This window comes from Otolemur garnettii, unplaced genomic scaffold, assembly GCF_000181295.1.
Source record: "Otolemur garnettii isolate 467f Iridium unplaced genomic scaffold, OtoGar3 scaffold00104, whole genome shotgun sequence".
Classification (NCBI taxonomy): domain Eukaryota; kingdom Metazoa; phylum Chordata; class Mammalia; order Primates; family Galagidae; genus Otolemur; species Otolemur garnettii.
Window position 1 is genome coordinate 3,834,378 of NW_003852499.1, and position 16,813 is coordinate 3,851,190.

The following is a 16,813-nucleotide window of genomic DNA, read 5'->3' on the forward strand; positions in this document are numbered from 1 at the left end:
GAGCCTCTTTTTTTTTTTTTATTGTTGGGGATTCATTGAGGGTACAAAGAACCAGGTTATACTGATTGCATTTGTTATGTAAAGTCCCTCTTATAATTGTGTCCCTCCCCCCAAAGGTGTGTCACATACTGTGACTCCCCACCCCTTTCCCTCCTTCCCTCTCTCTGCTCTTCCCTTCCCTCACCCCCTCTCCTTCCCTCTGCTCTCCCCTTCCCCCACCTCCCTCACTTCTTTCCTCTCTCTGCTCTCCCCTTCCCTCTCCCACTGTGTACTAGGTCATTAATTGCCCTCATATCAGAATTCAGTACATGGGATCCTTGCTTCTCCATTTTTGTGATGGTTTACTAAGAATAATGTGTTCCACTTCCATCCAGGTTACAAAAGATGTAAAGTCTCCATCTTTTTTAATGACTGAATAGTATTTCATAATATACATATGCCACAGCTTATTAATCCATTCCTGGGTTGGTGAGCATTTAGGCTGTTTCCACATTTTGGCTATTGTAAATTGAGCTGTGATAAACAGTCTAGTGCAAGTGTCCTTCTGGTAAAAGGATTTTTTTCCTTCTGGGTAGATGCCCAGTAATGGGATTGCAGGATCAAATGGGAGGTCTAGCTTAAGTTCTTTGAGGGTTCTCCATACTTCCTTCCAAAAAAGTTGTATTAGTTTGCAGTCCCACCAGCAGTGTAAAAGTGTTCACTTCTCTCCACATACATGCCAGCATCTGCAGTTTTGAGATTTTGTGATGTGGGCCATTCTCGCTGGGGTTCGATGATATCTCAGGGTGGTTTTGATTTGCATTTCTCTAATAATCAGGGACAATGAGAATTTTTTCACATTTGTTAGCCAATTTCTGCTAATTCTTACTGATGTAGAATGTGACATCCCTTGAAACCTTGAGCTCAGTAAAATGTCCTATTCCTTTCGACCATGTTACCAAAGCCCTGTGCATTTTCTAAGATGGGGAGAAGTGGCATACAAGTTGTCAGGGCACTCTCAAGGCTTATGTTTACCATGATCTTTAAGAGTATATATACATCATAATCATTAATTAAATGCAAGTTAAATAAGATCAATCAAACAGTTTCCCTGTCCAATTAGAATATTCAGGGATGACATAAACACATTCAGACAGAACTGGAGATTTCTTCTATCAGTTTGTTCCTTAACTTCTATAACCACTCATGATGTTTCAAGATGGAGTTTTTTCTGATTTAAAAAAGTTCACACTCATTATAAACAATTAATGCACTTCATAAAACTATAAAAACAAGAAATGAAAAATCACACATTTCCTTTCTACCCAGAAAAACCACTTTGCCTTTGAAGTCACAAAAAATCTGGTCTTAGTCTAGTGACTTCTTTGGTGACCCCATCTGATCAATGGGAAAAATAACTGAAGCTGCCCCACAGATTAAGGATTTAAGATACAATGTTGGGATAAGGCACAGTGTTCAATATGTCAGTGTGCACTTTTTATGTCTCTACAAAGTGGCTTTTGTGTGCGGAATAACGATTTAGAAAACGCATTGCTTCGATAAATAAATGCAGTTAACCCTTGAACAATGCAGGGGTGCCAACCCCTGTGCAGTCTAAAATCCAAGCATAACTTTTGACTCCCCCAAAACTTAACTACGAATAGCCTACTGTTGACCAGAAGCCTTATCAATAACAAAAAGCCAATTTGACACACATTTTGTATATTTATTCTTACAATAAAGTAAATTAGAGAAAAGAAAATATTAAGAAAATCATAAGAAAGAGAAAACATATTCATTATCCATTATATGGAAGTGCATCATAAGGGTCTTCATCCTCACCATCGTCATGGTGAGCAGGCTGAGGAGGAGAAGGAAGAGGAGGGGTTGGTCTTGCTGCCCCAGGGTGGCAGAGATGAAAGAAAATCCATGGATAAGTAGACATTCACAGGTCAAACTTATGTTGTCCAGGAGTCAACTGTACTCAATTTATTAAGATTACAAATCTTTAAATCAAGTTCTTCCTCACGCTTTCGAGTTCAGCTTGCCAATTAAAGAATTTGCCTTTCTTTTTTTCTTAACAAAAATCTAAACTTCTTAAGAGCTATAAAAAGCATTATACAAAGAGGAGAATACTTTCGAGGATATGTGTTATAAACCAAATGTTTGTGTTTCCCCAAAATTGACATGCTGAAGCCCAAACCCCTAGGGTGACTGCATTTGAAGATGAGACCTTTGGGAAATAAACTTAGTTATATGAGATCATGGAGGGTTGGGCTGGTTTGATGGAATTAGTGTCCCCATAAAAGAAGGAGAAACACTAGAGCTCATTCCCACTCTATTGTAGAGGAAAGGTCATGTACAGGCACAATGAGAAGGTGGCAGTCTGCAAGCCAGAAAGAGAGTCCTCACCACAAACCAATTTGGTAACACCTTGATCATGGAATTCTAGCCTCCAGAACTGTTACAAAATTAATTTTTGCTGTTGAAGTCATCCAACAAAGTCATCCATCAACCAAATACTTGTGATATTTAATTATGGAGCCTGTAACAACTGATACAATAGGAGAACAAAGAGTCCTCCCCTACACCTGGAAAAAAAAGGATTAGCGATTAGCAGAAGGGAAAGAGAAGGGACCCACATACCACTAGACTGTAACATCTTGAGAGATGACAGATTTTGGAGGAAATGGCTACTTGATGTACTGAGCTCACTGGCTCTGAAGCATAGGACTCCCAGCGTGAAAGCTGCAGAAACACTATCAGGTATGGGAACTGAAATTTATACCTTGCCGTGTAGTTGCCAGATTTAGCAAATAAAATACAAGATCCCCAGTTACATTTGAATGTCAGATTGTTTTGCAATATCTGGACATCTGTAATACTTGGGACATTATTTACCTGAAATTCAAGTTTAATTGGGCATCTTTGTCTGACAACCCTACCCAGTACAAGTACAATATTCTAGAGGACAATTTAGTAACCCCTGTCTTAAAGGCATACATAATCTTTAGCATAGAAATTCCATTTCTGAGAATTTATTCACAAGAAACAATAAGGTAAAAGGTAAATGCGCACAGGTAAGAATACTTATCAATGCGATGAATTATTAGAAGAATGGTTAAATAGTTATGGCATTTCTGTTCAAATGTATGCAGCCTTAAAATTTAAAATTTTGTGATCTATATTTATTATTAACAAGAAAGGATGTCCAGAATCCACAGTTAAATTTAAAAAAGTAATAATTTTAAGTTTGTTATTTTTTTAATAAGAGAAATGTTTATTCCCAAATACCATGTACATGGGGAGAATCACAAGAATGATTACACCTAAGTTTGATTTTATTTTTAACTAAGTGTACTAATTTGTACAAGCAACACACACACACATATACATACATTCCTCCTTTTTTATATACATAAAAAAACTGGAATAATTATACCACAGTGTTGGCAGGCATTATCTCTGGATTGTGGAATCACTGGTTACATTTACTTTGCTCTACACATCTTTACACATATATTAATAATCATAAGAAAACAATAAAACTATTACAACTTTGAAAAAAGTACTAGTAACTTTTAGAAAAAGAGTTATATAAAAACATTCTTTGGTAATTCTACAATCTTTTTTTTTTTTTTGAGACAGAGTCTCAAGCTGTTGCCCTGGGTAGAGTGCAGTGGCATCACAGCTCCCAGCAACCTCAAACTCCCGGGCTTAAGCGATTCTCTTGCCTCAGACTCCCAAGTAGCTGGTACTATGGGCACCTACCATGGTGCTGGCTATTTTTTGGTTGCAGTTGTCATTGTTGTTTCAGCTGGCCCAGGCCGGTTCTAACCCGCCACTTTCAGGGCATGTGGCCAGTGCGAGAATGACTATATTACAGGCACTGACCCAGTTCTACAGTCTTATAATCTGAAGCAGTAAGTCCATAGGTAGTTCCAGAAATTCCTTACCTAAATTCTTGGACATGTTCTACATCCTATACTAGTGTTACTTTATGAAAGCTACACATCTCTCTCATACTATAGAGAATTATAGAGAACCTGGATATAGTAGATATTTGCCATTTTTATGTATTTATTTATTGACAAGGAGGGCAATAGGGCAGTATCACTTTTATAGCTACCCAACATCCATTTTATCCATTCTTTTAATTATAGAGTACGAATGTTCCCCTGGAGGAAGCTTCTCAGTCCAAGTTTTTTGACTCCGACCCTGGCTCCAAGAGTGTGCATGTAACTTAGATGCGTCTGGTAAGAGTACACCATTCCCCTTGTCTAATAATTTGCCCAAGAATGAGCGTGAGGTGAAATTCTGACCAAGGAAAATCAGATCCTGTTCTTTGTCAGGTCAACAAAAGTCACAAAAAATCTGGTCTTAGTCTAGTGACTTCTTTGGTGACCCCATCTGATCAATGGGAAAAATAATTGAAGCTGCCTCACAGAATGAGGATTTAAGATACAATGTTGGGATAAGGCACAGTGTTCAATATGTCAGTGTGCACTTTTTATTGGGCCAGAATTTAGGAGGGTGTTTACCTGGAGTTACTAGCCATTTTGCCACCATTGAAAGCCAACATGGAGAGCAAAACTGCATCAAGAAAGACAAAAAACTTTTACCCCCTGGATTATACTTTCCCTGAAACCCACTTTTAGATGAAGTTATACGGTTAATAAACTTCTCTTTTATGATGAATTTGTTTTAGCCAGATTTTTAGTCACTTCCATCCAAAATAAAGTTAACTGGACCACCAAGGCCTAAGCTCTATGGCTCTATAAATAATTAAAAGCTACATTTTATGAATTATTAAATAGTTTAGCCAGGGGTCCTCAAACTTTTTAAACAGGAGGCCAGTTCACTGTCCCTTAGACCTTTGGAGGGCCGGACTGCGGGCCCCAGGACGAGTTGGCTGCTAAGCAGGACAGGCAGCGGCGGCAAAAACACCCAGTGAGCTGGATAAATGTCTTAGGTGGGCCACATGTGGCCCACTGGCCATAGTTTGAGGATGCCTAAAGCTCATGAACAAGCCCACCCATCCCTTGAGATCCTTTGAATCAGCATTATTTTTTCTATTTCACAGGTGAGGAACCTGAGACTCCATGAGATTAAATAATTCACCCCAAATCACACAGCTAGATCAATGGAACCAAGATACCAAGACACCAAAGTCTACATTCTTCCACTGCACCATACTTTTGTTAATAGAGGTAAAAGTCTGGAAAAGGACAACAAGATGTTCAAGACCCTCCACACTTTTTGGGGAATTAAAACCTGCATTTCTGCCTAAGGCCAGTAATCAAACGGGCAGAAAAATGTTCTTAACTGCTTGTTTCCTAGTATCTTTAGCCATGGGAGATGGCTCAGTAGAATTGTCCAGATCAGGTTCACAAGATCATTGACACAGGAGATAAGGTAGTAGGAAACCACCAATTATAGTTACACAGCAGTAGCCCAAATCCACAACCTACAGGTGACACTGGGACATGTGACACTGGTCATGTAGACCCAAGGTCACATAGACTCAAGCGCAGAAAAAAAAGATACCTTTCAAAAAGTTCTGTTTTTCTGCGTAAACATAGGACGGCAGTCTTTGAGATACCAGCCCACTGCCCTTCTCATGTGCTGGCAAGTTAATTAACTTCTCTTTTATTTTCCTCAAACCACTTGTTCTTATTCTTCTTTATTCTCCCTGATTTGGCCTCAGGGACAAGTACAGAACTTTCAGTACCACTGTCTTCCAGGGTAGACTTGGAATTCTGACCTCTGGTCTTACACCACAGAGAATGATTTCATTGAGCTTGGGGTCACTACCAGTTGAGGTCAAACCACCACCAGAAAGTTTAACTTCCTAGAATAGCTCTGATTTGATGCCACACATATGAAAAGCATATGAACAGATCCCCAGTTAAAAAGTGGGCAGTGGAAGTCACCTCAGTATTATCAGTTTCTCTAATTTCCAAACAGGGATGACGATCTAAAAGTAAATTTGGGGCACACTTGAGTAGTGTCAAATGCCAATCAGCATCACACACATTCCCCCAAGAAAGCATTACTCAAAGTTGAGTCTGTTATTGAAATTAACTAGATAACTGCAATTTTCCACTTTATACAGTTACTGCTTAAAACCATACAAGCTGGACATGAACTACAAAGGAATGCAGATCTGACAAAGGAATCATCAAATTTCCAATACATCATCTTTGGTTTCATGCACACACACACAGACATATAAATAAAATTATTCACACACAGTTACCCACAACATGACATTCTATATACAACTTATTCTATATTTCTTCTTTTTCACAGTGACCCAATATCCCTCTCAAGAAAATGAGGTACAACAGATAGTTTATGTGCCCTGTTCAAAGTCAGGCAACAGAGTAAAGGAGCTCGGGAAATTTCACTCCCAAATACGTCTTCTTGGTATAAAGAGTATTTTGAATTAAAGGCCCTTAGAAGGGGCTTCCCCTCAATCTGCATAACCAGCAGGACCCTCAACAGACTTTGCTTCTCTTCTCTGTTATCTCATTATATTGCAGGGGAAAAAAAATCAAGAATACAATGAGAGCTGGCCCAAATCATTTTAAAAATAATATCTGACTCTTAAAGTTAGTTTAATTTGCAAAAAAATAATTTCCAAACCAATTTGTTCCCCCATCCATTCATCCTTGCTAGCAACCATTTATTGCCCCTAAATAAATGATAATAATAATAATCTTATATATTGTCATAATAATAATAATCTTATTATTAGGGATCCCCTAAAGGAGGGTATAAAAATACCTAGATCCTACTACCAGGTAATGACTCTGTGATTCTTCCCCTGCCTTTGGTAAATAAACCTCTTCCTCTTATTAACCTACCTTAATTGTGAATTAATCTTTCAGTGAACTTTCAGGAAAAAGAGGAAGTTTCCCTCTCACCCCCACAGGGTCAACAGCACACAGACATCAAAGTTTCTCACTTTTCAGAGGCCTGATCAATGGGGATGTTCATATCCCATTTAGACGGCACCTGAAAAGCAATTAGAGGTCAAGGGAAGCAGTTGGCCTCAGTTTCTGCTCTCCAAATAGTTATCACCCAGTAAACTCCCCGGCGGCCTCCAATGTGTGGAGGGGACCCTGCTATGGCCTCCTCGACATCAAAGGCAGGGAGCAGGGCTGCCTGGACAAGGCTGGAGGGAGGGAGGCTGCACGCAAGGCTTTCTGAATAAAACTGTCAAACATCTCCACTGATTTCCAGACAGCCCTACATTTTATGGTGGACATTCCAGGAACAAAACAGCTGCTGTTCCTTACCACTCCCTCCAAGCAGCCTGAGGGAGGGCTTCCCAGGCTCCAGCAATGAGTCAAGGAGATGCCGATGGCCGCTGAAAGAGATGCATTTGGATGACCCTGTGGCAGAGGTGGGTCAGAAGATGATAACCTTCCCCAGCGCCTTTGCCTTCGGAGTGCGCAGGCGTGTTCTCCACTCCCCTGCAGCCGGCGACTGCGAGAGCAACCTCTGCAGCCCCGCGCGCTGCAGCGCCGCACACACAAAGGTTCTTTGCAAATCTACCTCCGAACCGCAGAGCCCATTCTTAGGCGGTCCTTCCATGGACTCTTAGCCCATGCTCAGTAAGTGATCGCAGCCTGTGTTGAGAGCAGCCCGCCCACATGCGGGCAATACAGGGGTGCATTGTCCATAGGACATTTAAAAACATCAGAAAACTGACCTAAAGTCAGACCGCTTTTTATTTCCTCACGTGTCAGTGAGTGGAAATAACACAAATTATTTTTCTCTGCTCTCGTGTCGGGACAATCAACACACAAAAACACCAAATGGTGGGGGTGTCTCTCCACACACCAAGCAAGCTGTCGTTTCCGCAGCGGACACTGGGTGTCCTCGCATTCAAATTCTGAAAGCACAGCAGGAGGGCTGGGTCCCACAGGAGGCCCACTCCCAATGCCAGCCACCGGCTCCAGGTTTTACTTGTGCTTCTAACCCATCAGTTTCATAACCCAGGATCCCATAACCCTCTCCTTGGGTTAGATAAATTTGTTAGCGCGGCTCACAGGACTCAGGGAAACATGCCTACTGGTTTATTATAAAGAATAAATTACAAAAACTACAGATGAAGAGATGCAGAGGGTGAGGTCTGGGGGACGCGGGGTGGAGTTTCTGTGCACATTGAAGCGAACTGCCATGTCTGAGCATGGGGTGCTTATCTCTACAGCCCCACCCCCACACACACACACGTTCAGCAATCTGGAAGCTCTCCAGACCCAGTCCTTCTGAGGTTTTATAGAGGCTTCATTATGTAGGCATGATTGACTAAACCACTGGCCACGGGTGATCAACTCAACCTCCCACCCCTGTCCCCTCCCTAGAGGCCTGTCATCATGCCCTGGTCTTTCCAGTGAGCAGTCCCCAGCCTGAAGCTATCTGGGGGCTGCCAGCCACCAGTCAATTCCTTAGCATACCAAAAAACACTCTGGATGTTCTAAGAATTTTAGGAGTTGTCAGTCAGCAAATGGGACAAAGATATCTCCCAATGTCACACTTAGCAATTTGATATTTCACAATAGCAATTATGAACAACGTTAATGATAAAACACTGCTCCTGACTGGACTATCCCAACCAACTCTCCACAACTGGGTATGCCAGCACTACCCCCACCAGGTCCCCACCCACTAGTCTTTTCCCCACTTGTCTTCATTCAGCCAGAGACATCATTCCAGATGTGATCTGAGCCTATCATCCTGATTTAAGACTCCTGCTGGCTCCCACAGCCTTCAGAAGAAGCCCACCTTCTAGCAGCTTCATTGCTCTTCACGACTGGACTCCAGCCTGTTTTTCTACCCTCCACACATCCTTTCTCCCACTCCATGCGTCCTAAGCTTCAGTTCCTTGAACACACCATTCCATTCTCAGGCCCCCTACCTCTGTTTAAGCCATTCCTTTGACACACCTTTTGGGTGCGGGACACAGCTACAAAAGGGATTCTACCTAACAAATTCAAATATTGCAACCTGATTGTTTGTACCCTCACATTAAGCTGAAATTAAAAAAATATATTCTTTTCAGCAATGAAAATTCCAAGTTGTCTTCCAAGGCCCACCTAATGTGTTAACTTCTCTTGGAAAGCTTTCCTGATGCCCTCCAGGCCCAGGGAGATCCCAGTGCTCTTCCTCCCATCCCCGTGTGCTGCCCGCCTCCACCGGATCACAGACTGCAGAGGCTACTTGCTCTGAAGGTTGCTGGTTTCCCTCGTATGGCCTCCAAGAAGAGTAAGTTCCTAATTCCAATAGTCAAGCCCAAGACACCCGTTGGGCTACATTTTACTAGTTAACAGAGCTACTGTACCTTACATCAGTCCTTATAACCAGTCCAGTTTTGGGTTCCTGGGCTCTTGGGTCAGATCAGGCTTCTTTCCTTTCTGTCCATGTAATATCCACTTTGGGAGTCTTATTCTCTCTCTGCCTCTGGAAAGTCACCTCTGAAAGAGCCAGCCACAGATTTTGGTTCCGAGGTAGATGAGAGTAAGAGACCCCACTTCAGCCTGCAGTCCCAGCTGAGAGTTTCAATTCACTCAGTTACTGGAAAGCTCTGAATTGCAGGCAGCTGAGTTCTGCTTTGGACACCAATAAGGCAGTGCCTTGATTCTTGCATTGGTCTTTACTTAGCACTCCCTCAGTCAGAAGCCAGTGGTGATAAGGTACGAACAGCAGGGCAGGATCTGGGTCTTCATGTAAGCACCAAAATTATGCCCCCACTGACCTCTACCACTTACCATATTGAGCTACAGTCAGTTCATTACCTATATCTACCAACTGGATGTGCTCCCCTCTTAGAAGATTAAAGTTCTCCTCAACTTTGATTCTCTAGGACCTGGGACATACAGGCTTAATATAAATGCCTATTCAAAATAATAAATGGGTACAAGATACCATGCAAGAAGCTTCTAACACATTTTACTGGTTTCCAACTCAAACTTACTGGTTTCCCCTGCTCCTGCCTCTTCACTCTCAGAACCCTAATTTCATTCAGGTTTCCAACAGCCAATGCTTTAGGGTCCCTCCCAGCCCAAAGGCTGACTCTAGCTGACTCTAAGTCAATGATGATAACCCTACCCACTGCCTAAACCAGTTAGGACAGCCCTGTGTCCCAGCCACAGCCTAAGAGAAAGCTGATGAGACACAGCTGGGGAAGTCTGCCTCATTTTTAGAAAGAGCCCTTCCTGACTTTGGACATTTTTTTCTTCTTTTTTTCCTTTAGACATTGTTATATGAGGACATGACACTTGGAACTGTCGCTGCCATCTGTAAGCGTGAGGGGAAAAGCCAAGCAAGTCCTGAGAACAGACTCCTTCGAACCCAACCATCATGGCTATGGCAGAGTGATTGCAGAAATGATTTCAATTCTCCACTTGCCCTTGGCAATGTGACTTTGAAGCTCCTCCCATCAAGTGGTGAAGTCTGTTTCCCCATTAGTGAGTCTGGACTGGCCTAGTTTTAGGTAATATTATGCAGCAAAAGTGGCTGCACTGATTCTAAACCTGATCTCAAAGGGAAACTCCCAGGCTGCCATCCTAGAGGCATAGGAAAGACACAAGAAGGATGCTGAAGCCCCCTAGCCAACAGCCAGGTGACCCCCAGAAGCAGTGCCACCCGATCACAGATGCATGAGGAAGCACAGGTGAGACCAGGAGAATTGCCAATTGAGCCCCATCAAAACTGCTAAGAAACTAAAAACTAATGATCACAGTTTCAAACCCTGAAGTTTTGAATTGGTTAGTAAGAAAACAACGGCTATCTGATGCATTGCCAATCCTGGAGCTGCCCTTCCTCAAGACTCCATATGATGTGAGATTACAAAAATGTCCTTTATTTTTTTAATGCCACTGATATGGCTGTTGATGAATAAAAAAGATGAGATAGGGCCCCTGCCTTCAAGGAAATGACAGTCCAATTGGACTTAAGACACATATTTTCAATCAGGTTGCTGACCCTTTGAGGTGAGGGAATAGTAGTATGTGTATCTGTAAAAAGGAATATACTCAGAAAATGTACACGGTGATACAGATTAACCTCTGCTAAGTGCAAAAGGAATAGTCTAGTCCATATAAAGACTTCATGAGGAAAGGTGGATAGGAGCCAGGGGGTCCTTGAAGGAGATGGAGAATTTAGTGAGATGAGGATAGTAGGAAGGTGCAAAGACAGAATTCTAGCTGGGCCTGGACAGATGGAAATTCCATAGGGATTTTTTCTGGAAACAGGTGAATGACTAGGAATTGAACTCAGATGTGTAACTGTAGCCATAAAGAATACAAGGAAAAAATAGTTTTTCAACGCCAGCCCAGCAAAGAATGAACTCATAGATGAGGTCACAAGGCAGAGCTGCCGGAAATACAAACCAATATTCTCTCCAGCCACCTTCAAACAAGTATCAAAAAGTGCACTGTCTCAGGGGCAGCAGACCTATACCCCAGGACCTCAGAAGGGACAAAAACTGAGGAATCTCTCTCTACATGGGCATCCCTGGACCTCTTACTGTATCTCACCCAGTAAGCTCATTGCCATGACTGTGGGGTTGCCAAGCAGGTCTTCAATAAATGTTGAATTGCTGGCTAAATGGATTTCACAAGGCTAGGAGAAAAGTAATAGAGGAACCCATTTTTTTCAAATCACCAGAGCCTGCCACATCTCTCCCTGAATGCTCTGAGCCTATGAGGAATGATCACAGACTAACTGGATGACGTGTGGGCTCTGTGCAGGGCATCCCCCTCAGGGTCTGGAAAAGAGGAAAAAAATAAAGGCTCTGTTCTCTGGCCCCAGACACAAACATGAGGACACTCAATAATTCCAAAACCACACTAGCTTCAGAATTAGAAAACTAGGAAGGAAGAAAGTTACTTATTTTGACCAGAAAGCCTTCTTTTCTTCGCTGAGCAATGATTATATGCGGAGTGTATCTTATTCTCATTGCAATACTCTCACCATGTTTTGGTGAGATGAGTATAATGATCCCCCATTTTATCACAAAGAGCACAAGGCCCAATAGTGTGAGGGATCTGCCCAAGGTCTCAATGCTAGTGAGCAGGAGCCAGGGATTGAACTCAGATCAGTCTGACATGGAAGTCTGTGTTCTCTCTACTGTGCCCCCATGAGGTGCTTATGTCTCCAAAGTCTGAACTGAATACCAGCTTCCACAGGAGATTATTCATAAAGGCAACAAGGGAGCAAGTGAATTAATTCTGTGGACCCCAACATCCACCTCTGTCATAAAGTAGCTTCCATAGCCATGTGGCCTTGGGCCAATCAAGTCATCTTTCAAGACCTCAATTCTTTTTCGCACTTATAAAATGAGAAAGTGAAGCCAGAGGACGGATGAGACCCCTTCCAGCTCCCAGGATGGGGAGGTTTACCATTCTTCCATAGAGAGACCAACCCAACCTGCACCAGAATCTTTTGTCCCTACTGTTTCCTGGAAGTGGCTCAGTTTTGCTCAGGCTCAACCCTGGTCCAATCCACCATCAGGGAGACTGAGTCAGATGGTTCAAACAGGGTCAGCCTTGTGGGTGACAGGGAAGTTAAAGAGGTCACCATAAAGGACTCTCGGCTCCTCTGTCTGATGACACCCAACCAGAATGGTAAAGATCCACCTAGCCAGCCACACCGGGCCACGTGCAACTTCAGCCACTGCTCTGCACGTCTGCCCCACCACCTCCTTTGCTCTGGGAAAGGAGAGCTGCTCAGTTCCGTCCTCTTCTGTCCTGCTTCCAAATCCCCTCACCTGGCAGGAAAGGCACACGGGGTTGTTGTCTAAGAACAGGAGAGACAGTGGAGACCAGCCTTGTCAGCAGGAAGTGTGCCTCTTCTGAAACTCAGTGCTGGAAAAGGAAAAGTCACAGAGGACACTGACAAACCCTCCTCACCAACCCACCTAACCAACTAACAACCCATGGTGGGCATCCTTGCAGCAGTCTGCTAAGCACTGGCTTTGTCTGCAGCTACGAGGCTGCTGAATAGGTACAGAAAGAGAATTGGGGGAATCAGCATTTAGTACTTTTCCCTGGGTGCAGCTCACTGCCTGCATTGCCTCTGAGGCAAACCCCGCCTCCTCCTCCTGCCCCCCTTCCACCCCAAGCATCCCAGGGACAGAGAGGCTGCAGATTCTGACACAGAAAGCCTGCAGTCCCTGGGAGCTTCTCCAGGACACAGCCTGTTCAAGGGAAAAGGTTTGGATCAGGGAGAGGAAGAGCAAAGAGAAACAGAAGTCCTGGTTTGTATCGGGAGAGAATTTTGAGTCCGTAGTTGGTTGCGGGTGGAGGATGGTGGAAGAGGCCAATGCAATCACCTGGTGATGTTTCTCTTTCCTCGGCTTGCCTTGTGAGGCTCCTGTTAACAAGGTGTCCAGAGTGGGACTTACCACCCCAGGGTCCTCCAGCCCCACTGGGTGCCTTCCTGGGAAGGATCAGGTGGGCCTGCAGGCTCTTTGGGTGATTGGTGGGCAAGGGGGAGAGGGCAGCTTTGGCAGTGGATTTGAGAATTCGCAATGCGCTAGGATGGGACTCTGCTGGGGAGGGATTCTCCAGCGACACACTGTGCTCTCTGCAGAGGGATGGTGGGGGCAGGGGCACCAGAGCTTGGGGCTGAGGCCAGCATGTGTGTCTTGTCCAAGCCCCCAGGGTTTCTGTCCCCTCAGTGCTATTACCTAACTGTTAAGTGGGACAGAGTGTGGGAGGAAAACACAAGCGCACCTTTCCCTGGGAGGCTCCCTGAGGAGGAAGAGCAGCTGCAGTAGCCGGGATGTGGAGGAGAACAGGAAGACGGGGCCTCCCCAGCAGCAGCACTAAGAGAGGCAACAGAGGGTGGCTCAGAGGAGTTCACCCTAAGATCTTCAATGGAGGCTGCCCTTTTCCATAAGGCTTGGCAGGACTGGCCGTGGGCCAGGCACAGAATAGCTGCTGCTAACTGAGGGAGAAGCTGTGCAGTACTGGGCAACTCAGTCCACCTCTCTGGGCCAAGGACAATCACCATAATGCCTGCCTTAGTGAACTGTGGTGGTATTCACTGATGAAACAGAATTGTAAAATGGGAATGGCAATTAAATGTAAGGGTGTAATATTGTTATCATCAGAATTTCTAAAGCTGGTAGTACCCAACTCTTTCTTCACACAAGAATCTCTAGACAAGCATCTTTTTTTTAAGTGCTAAAGCTGAAAACCACTGTAGATCAATTATTCAAATTAGGACAGGCAGACAGCACAGGGACAGGAAGTGATGCTTTTCCGAGGCTGTGAAGGTTGAGACCCACCACACAAGACTTCCCCAAAGTTCCTGAAGATAATCACCAGGGACGCTGGTTTTCAGAAAGCCAGAATCTTAGGCTTCTCCCAGATCTACTGAATCAAAATTCCAAGGAGGCCTGACAATCTCTATATTTAGCAAGCAATAAAAGCAGTGTGGACTCCAGTGAGGAGTCTGTTGACTGTCTCTTTCCTACTGGATAAATGATCATGCCCAGGAAAGCTTCTTCACAGCACAGGCAAATCACAGGCAAACGGGCTCAGACACTATGGACAGCCATGTGCTTTGGGGATGAGTTCACTAGATGGCCAAATCCAATCCTAGTCCTGATTTTCCAGGGTGACAGTCCAATTATAAGATGACACATTTCCAAGCCAAAGAGCCTGGGAACCTTAAGATAGAAGGAAGACCAGGATGACTTATCTGTAACTACGTATAGCCATACTAATTAGGAATGTTTTATTGTTTTGTCAATAGATTGCTCAGGCTTTCTTGGTTCACATTCTGCAGACTCTGTTCCATTCATAAAATTACACAGATGCACACACAGACTCCAACCTCATCAAACACACATGGGAAGAAGATGAAGGCGATTAAAGGAGCTGGTACGTGCCCACCAGGCAGCTGCGTTACTTGCTTCTAACATTATGTGCATTATTCTTCCATTCTACACTAGCAATGTTCCCGAGTAACGGTGCCCTAGGGATTACTCAACTTAGCTCTTTCAGCTCACAGGGGCAATGCTAGCTTAGAGAGAAGCACAACTCTGGAGCCAGGCCGCCTGGTCCGAAACCCTACCCCCCTGCTTACTGGCTGTGTCGTCTGGGCAAGCTACTTCTGAGAAACAGAGGCAGTAAGAGGGCGACTGGGAAGATGAGATGAGTTGGTACACGTAAGCCCTAAGAAATGTGCCTGGCACACTATACGCTGGGTAGGTGATGGCTGCTATTAGTTATTGCTGTTTCTGGTGTTGTTTTATTATAGGCGAAGAAGGCGAGCCCTGGTAAATGATTTGTTCGCTCTGTTCACCCTTCCTGCCTCTCACAGGAATACTGTCATAAATGTGAGCAAATACTTAGATCAAAAATGTTCGCTCTAGCAAGATTTATCAGAACAAAAAGCTAAACGTACCTAAATACCCAACATTAGGGAGTAGGTTACCAAAATAATGGTGCATCTACATTATAAATGCATGAGAAAACTAGAGATATGATATGAAGTTTTAAAAATGAAAACCTGTAGGATCTGTTTAAAATACACATACAGGGTGGTGCCTGTGGCTCAAAGGAGTAGGGCGCCAGCCCCATATGCCAGAAGTGGCAGGTTCGAACCCAGCCCTGGCCAAAAACTGCAAAAAAAAAATACAGATACAGACAGAGATAGTTTGGAGAAAAAATACAATACACCAATACTGTCTCTGGTTGTAAGGTTATAGGAATTTTTATATTCTTCCTTGTGCTTTTTTGAATTGTAGCAATTTTTCATAATGAGAAGAGATTATTTTTAGAACCAGAAAATAAAATGTTTGTTTCAAGCAACTTGCTGAAAGTCAAACAGAGCATCAGGAGCCTACACAGGCCTTCTATCCCTGGCCGGGCTTCTGTTGCTTCACGAGGCTGGATTAGGGCAGGAAGGGGCATTCTGAGTGGGACCAAACTGCAGCAGGACCTGGTGGGGGCGTGCAGGGCTGGGCAGAAGCCCTTCAGGGCAGAGCTGCCAGGGGAGAGCTAGGCGCTGTGCCAGGCATTTCTAGCCCTAAGTCACTCACTGTCACTCACAGTGAAGCAATTCAAGCACTGGAGTCCAACACCTGACACTGGGGCTGCTCACAGCCCTCCCTCAGCAATGGAAAAAGCCAGCTTCTACTTTGTTTAAGGATACCAGGGAATGGCACCAACCTTCCTCTCCTTTGTTCTTTCTATAGGCTCCCACCGTAAGTGTGGAGCCTGACACCCAGAGAACCCTGGGCATCATCCCTGCTGGTCTGCATTCCCCTGTTTCTCCTTAATATAGAAATGTCTTTCCATGCCCAACATTTTTCCAATCATAATGCCAAGGTGCTTGACACAGCCAAAACTAAGGAATGTTTATTTTATAACATTGAAGCAAAAAAAGGATCTGGAATCACTTAATAACTAAGATAGACTTCACCTAAGAAAAACAGGAAGGGAGGAAGGAGGGAGGGAGGGAGGGAAGGTGTGAAAATGCAGAGGGAAGAGATTGATCATGCTTGATACCAGATAAAAATTATTACATCTCTTTCAAAACTCTGGCTACAACCTGCTTAGCATATTTTTAAATAGTAAGTTCTGATCTTTGTCTATAAAATAAAAGGCTAGAGTATATGAGCTCTGAAATCCAGTCTATATATAAAGTCAAAATTTTTAGTAACTCTGACTCTCCTTTTTAAAGATCAAAAGCTAAGCAATAGAGTCTGCCAAGTTATCCAGGGAGCCAGCTGTACAGCTGATGAACGGGCTTGAGCATCCATTGAATTTTCAGGCAGGAAGAAACTCCATTGTCTAAACCAACCAGC